At 39.1% G+C, this 6,589-nt stretch overlaps 1 non-coding gene across 1 annotated transcript; it reads right to left on the reverse strand.

Moving 5' to 3' along the window:
• Positions 1-6,517: 6,517 nt before the first annotated feature.
• TRNAP-CGG (transfer RNA proline (anticodon CGG)) lies at positions 6,518-6,589 on the reverse strand. Its single transcript has one exon. It is a non-coding gene; the product is annotated as a tRNA-Pro (tRNA).

Consider the following 6,589-nt stretch of genomic DNA (forward strand, 5'->3'; position numbering starts at 1 on the left):
AATTCTCGATCCATCCCGGTGCTACGAAGATGTATTTGGATTTGAGGAAAGAGTATTGGTGGCCCTGTATGAAGAGGGACGTTGCATGGTTCGTTGAGAGGTGCTTGACCTGCCGTAGGGTTAAGGCCGAGCACCAGAGACCGCATGGCAAGTTACAGCCATTGGAGATCCCCGAGTGGAAGTGGGAACAGATCACTATGGATTTCATCACCAAATTGCCGAGGACTGCCAGGGGAGTTGATGCAATTTGGGTGATTGTGGATAGGTTGACGAAGAGTGCACACTTCCTTGCCATCAGCGAGAGTTCTTCAGCGGAGAAGTTGGCGGAGATATATGTGAGAGAAGTGGTATCTTGGCATGGGGTGCCGATCTCGATCGTTTCAGACCGTGATGTACGCTTCACTTCCAGGTTCTGGAAGAAATTCCATGAGGAGCTGGGTACTAAATTGCATTTTAGTACCGCATATCATCCCCAGACAGACGCCCAGAGCGAGCGGACGATTCAGACGCTGGAGGACATGCTTCGAGCGTGTGTGTTGGACTTCGGGGGTAGCTGGGATGCATATTTACCCTTAGCAGAGTTTTCCTACAACAACAGCCATCATTCGAGCATTGGTATGTCACCTTTTGAGCTGTTGTATGGTAGGAGGTGTCGGACCCCCATTTGCTGGGGAGAGGTGGGACAGAGAGTGATGGGCAGCACAGAGATCGTGCTTCAGACGACAGAGCAGATTCAGCAAGTTAGACAGAGGTTGTTGACCGCCCAGAGCCGACAGAAGAGTTATGCAGACAGGCGCCGATCCGAGCTTGAGTTTCAAGTCGGCGACTTCGTTCTCCTGAAGGTCTCTCCTTGGAAAGGAGTGATTCGATTCAGGAAGAGGGGCAAGTTGGGGCCCCGGTATATTGGGCCATTTCGTGTGATTGCAAGGATAGGTCGGGTAGCCTATCAGTTGGAGTTGCCAGCGGAGTTGGGACAGATCCACGACACCTTCCATGTGTCGCAATTGAGGAAGTGCATAGCCGATGAGTCGGCAGTGGTTCCATTAGAGGACATTCAGGTGGATGCGAGCCTTAATTATGCCGAGAGACCAGTGGCCATCAGGGATCGGAAGATCAAGGTTCTGAGGAACAAGGAGGTACCTCTGGTGTTGGTTCAGTGGCAACACCGTAAGGGATCGGAAATGACTTGGGAGCCGGAACGTGAGATGCGGGAGCAGCATCCGGGACTATTTTCAGAGTGAGACTTCGAGGGCGAAGTCCAATCCTAGTGGGGGAGAGTTGTAACAGCCCGAAATCTCAGGTATTGTTAAATTATGTTTTTGGGGTGATTTAAGAGGGGACTCGGCGAGTTGGAGCCTAGACTCGCCGAGTAGGATCGCAGACTTGGTCGCGGGTTCGCGACTGGACTCGACGAGTCCAGATATGGACTCGGCGAGTCTACGCTGTTTAGCGAAAACCCTAACCGTTCAGGTTTGGGACGTATAAAAAGGACTCATTGGCCGTCATTGTTCATTTTAGCCTTCTGAGAAGAACCCTAAATCGATTGTGTGCATCTGGAGCAAGGATTATAGGCCATTGTTGATTATAGAAGAGTGGTTGTGCAAGGAAGAGAAGGGATTGGCTAAAGGAGCAGCAAGGGGGTCACATTCTGAGGATTGGGGACACAGAGGATACATCATCCAGGTAAGAATTCGAGTATACTCTGCTATGTTGATGTGATTATGGAATTAGGGTTTATGGAACCCTTTTGTGAATAGATTGAATGTTACCCTAGTCCCCTAATCGATTGTAACCCTGTATTGGGACCTTTGGAGGTCCAGAATGTCCCATGTCTGTGCATTTCGGGAATTGATGAAGGTTTTGGATTGGAATCCTTATGCCTTAGTTCAAAATGTAAATTATGAATCATATGGTGTATCATGAGCACTGAAATGAGGACTTTACGTGAGGGATCAGCCTAGGAAGGCCAGACCTAGGAATGGTCGAAGCAGTTCTGACCTTAGGATGCAGTTTGAGCGGTTGCATGGCATGGACTCGCCGAGTTCGATGAACAGACTCGGCGAGTAGCTTGAAGATTAGCTGGGACTCGTCGAGTTGTTCTTCAGACTCGGCGAGTTGAGTCGGGGTGGCCCCGCGATTCTTCCAGGAGTAACTCGTCGGGTCAAGGAGGATACTCGACGAGTAGATAGGGAATCTCAGAGAGTTGGAGGACGTCTAGACTCGCCGAGTCGCCATGGCACTCGCCGAGTCCGGACGAGTTGACCGTTGACCGTTGGCCGTTGACCAGAGTTGACCTAAGTCTGACTTCTTAGGGATAGTCACACTTAGAAGATATAAGTGTTAATGAGAGATATGTGATGTTATAGGGAGGTTGTAGCTCGTCGGATTGTGCACGAGTGATTTCAGGATTTGCTAGCTTTCAGCATTCACGAGGTGAGTCTTCTCACTATACTGTACCCGGAAGGGTTTGACTGTGTGACCGGAAGGTCAGATATGATATGTGATATGTATGCTATATGTGGTAAGCTGTTTGTTATATATGCTATGTATGTTATGGGCCGGAAGGCGATTATATTATGGGCCGGAAGGCAATATGTTATGGGCCGGAAGGCAATATGTTGTGTGATGGACCGGAAGGTCGGCGTAGGTAGGACCGGAAGGTTTACCCAGCAGGGACGGAAGTCCCCTGAGACACATGGACCGTTAGGTCAGGGCCTGGAAAGGCGTATGTGCGTAAGTTGTATATTGGGGAACTCACTAAGCATTTATGCTTACAGTAGTTATGTATATGTTTCAGGTACTAGCGAGGACCGTGGGAAGGCGCCGGCATGATCGATACACACTGAAGGATGTTTTTATGATCTTGGGATTTAGACAATTTGTAATTGACGTGACACTTAAATTATTTATGCCTTGTTTTGAATGGAAATACTTTATTATTTTTTTTTAAATGAAAATTTTGTTTGAAAATTTGCATTGTTACATTACTTATTTTAGACATACAAATTTTCCTAGTATTGGGCCATTTTAGTAGTTTGCGGTTTAAAACCGAAACCGCACCATTACAAACCGCAACCGCAAATAAAACCGCAAAAACCATACCGCAAAAAAACCGCACCTAATGGTTTTACATAAAGAAAAACCGCACCTAGCGATATGAGTTGCGGTTTTAGGCGAAAACCGCACCATGCTCACCCCTACCTAGAAGCACACACCCAAACATGTGCATCGGGATTAGCATGTAGATATCCTAAAGGGTGCACGCCACGTAGACTAACTCCTAGCTTTCAATATTGGAAAGGCTTGCAAAAGATATTTAATGTTAAAATAATGTTTCTCTTTTAAGAATTTTCTACTTAATCATATTCTTATTACACTAACATATCTATACTACCTTATAAAAGAAATCTTATTATTTCTATAAATAAAACCAATATAATAATAATATTTTTTTAAGACGTTCAAGTCTTTAAACTTAAAGTACAACCAACTATTAATATAATAATATTATAATATATATCTTATAAATGATAATGCTAGGGATACAAATATTAAAAACACATTTAAATTAGTATTTCCTTATTTTTAAGGATTGAATTAGTATTTTCATCAATTTTGACCCAACTTGTACTCCTAAAATATCTCTTCTCTGGTATCTGGTGCATTCGAAATCTGAAATATTTTTTTTCGACAATTCGTTTGAAATTTAAAAACTCATTCAAATTAGAGTTTCCTGATTTTTTGCATAAAATATAGTTGACTGGAGACTAATTCAAATCTTCATCTCCTTTTCCTCCATGGAATCCACCACCACAATATTTTTTGGTTTTGACATTGCACTTTTTATTTTTGTGAAACCGAACGATAATGGTGCAAGTGTTCTTAGAAATATAACATGTCTCTGAATGGAACTAATTGCTTGAAAGAAACTATTCGCCGCCGCCGCTTTGTGTGGGCAAACGGCTAGTTAATATATATACAAATTTTGTTTTTCGAATTCCATTTTATTTGTGTTCTTTTATATGTTTACGTTAACTTTAATTATTATTTAATTAACAAATATTAATTACTAAGGCTTATTTAAAACATATAATTGTAAACATATTAAATTATAAGGAATACAACTATTTAATTTAAATGTAGACCATAAAAATACATGAAGCGACAATTGAACCTAGAACCGGTCATCAGACCGGTTCAACTAAAAAACTAGTTTATATATATATATATATATATATCAATTTTTTAACATCATAGTCATAGTTGTCAAAATCGCGATCCTGATCGTAGGATCGTACGATCCTATGATCCTAGGTATGAAAAACGATCCGGATCGTAAAAGGATCGTATTTGGGGTAGGATCGCAGGTAAGATCGTAAGATCGTAGGTAGGATCGTAGGATCGAGATCCGATCCGATCCTACCTTCCTTTGATTTTTTTTTTTTTTTTTTTTTGCAAATGAAAATTTTTTTACCACTTTATGTCTTTTATCCTTTACCAATCTACCATTTATCATTTTTTATTGTGACTTATGACTAATATTTTGAAGTGTTTATAACTTTTGAATGAAAAACTAAATGTTTGAAATAGTTTTCATGATTAAATATTATAAATTAAAATTATATTCTATTTTGTGGGATCTTAGGATCTCGATTCCGATCTTGCAAACCCAAAATCGATCCTAGGTAGGATCCCGATCTTGACAACCTTGATCATAGCCCTTGAAGTGCACCAACCGGGAATTGAACCCGAGTCTATAACGTGGAAGGGTAGTATTCTACCACTAGACCGTTAGTTGGTGTCTTTGTGTTTATTATCGTCATCTGTGGAATCTAGCACCCAAAACAACCACATTTGCATAAATTACCACCATTTTCAAGACTAAAAAAAAAAAAAAAAAAAAAAAAAAAAAAAACTTTGAAGAGTGACAAAACAGAAATAATTGACTAATCAAACATGCCCATGTACAGTTTATTTGATCATAAATAAAACTAATTATAACAAGTTCACAATCTTTACAACCAATCTTTAATGTTATAAACCTTATGATATCAACTAGTAACAAATACAACTAATGATCTTCAATGTCTCTTCAGCTCATAAAAACCCAGAACCACAAGAAGCTCAACCCACAATTCCATTCCACATCCGAAATTACCAATAATCAACCGAAGAACATACACCATCCATATAAATTATGAAACCGATCAAAGTCCCTAATAATCCCATATGCAATCCCCAATCTCTCACTATGACTCATAAGAATACAATATTTTCATCATTTTCATAAATCCTACACACACCTAGAAGCGCACCCCAAAACACTTGTAATACTTCAAACCTCATAGGCATTTGGTTGAAGTATGTAACTATCATAAAAACAATTTCATTGATACAAATCTAAATATATGTACTTGTCCATAGTGGCAGTGTATACAAGTTTAACAGTCAATGGGATTGTTATACGGGATAGTTTCTTAAGAGATATTTTTGGTATTAAATGAGTTTAATAAGTTCATCTTTGTATAGAAAGTTGTGCCCAAAGAAGCATTGGTTCATAAGTACTAAATATGTTTATTTTCCAGCCAAAAAAACAAAGAACTCAGTAAGGCCTACAAAGTCTTCACTCACAGATCAGACAAGTACAATGGACCCCTCCATCATAAAGGCGTAAATCATCACAGCTCTTGAAAATGCAACAGCCGGGAATCGAACCCGGGTCTGTGCCGTGGCAGGGTACTATTCTACCACTAGACCACTGGTGCTTTTTGTTTTATATCTTACATCTGACGTACAACACTAGTAGTAGTTTAAAGGTTGAAATATATTTACTAACTACTTTTCTTTTCGAAATGGAAACACAAATCAACAAGCATGTTTCATTTCTTTTGAATTTAAACTACATTAACATGCTAAACAATATCACATCAACAATTAAGGGATATATTATGGTATTTACGCTTCAAAGTGTATTGCTAATTCCCACAATTATTTACCCTTATGAATTTTCAGTCTACTTTTTCTTTTTCAAATGCAAGTAAATGCAATAAACCAACCTTTTTATTGCAAAAGATGAACTCATTCCAAGGCTCATTAATTTCAGTTGAACCCTTTTAATTGCACATTACAGATCATTAAAGTGAATAAATTACTACCAACAGGATTTTTCTTTATCATATCTTATTAGAAAGATTGTATAATAAGTGTGGTATATCAAGATGTATTTCAAAATTACACAAAATCTCCTAATTAGAAAGATAAACCCTTATCAATTATCATGGATAAGAATAAATTACTATACATCTACACTCAGTTTTATTTTATTTTATTTTATTCAGCAAAAATTACAAACTAATCAGTTTCTTTTGCTTGAACAAATCCCAAATCATATTATCAAAATAGTTTATTTCGATTTACTTTGATCTTACAACACAAGGTGAGGTTTAAGTGATTTTTGGAGAAAGATAATAATTATACAAATAGAGTACTTCAATAAAAATTACAAGATTGAAAAATAGGGGCATTCCGAGAATCGAACTCGGGACCTCTCGCACCCGAAGCGAGAATCATACCACTAGACCAAATGCCC

This window comes from Lactuca serriola, chromosome 9 (genome assembly GCF_051521515.1).
Source record: "Lactuca serriola cultivar US96UC23 chromosome 9, Lser_US96UC23_V15, whole genome shotgun sequence".
Taxonomy (NCBI): domain Eukaryota; kingdom Viridiplantae; phylum Streptophyta; class Magnoliopsida; order Asterales; family Asteraceae; genus Lactuca; species Lactuca serriola.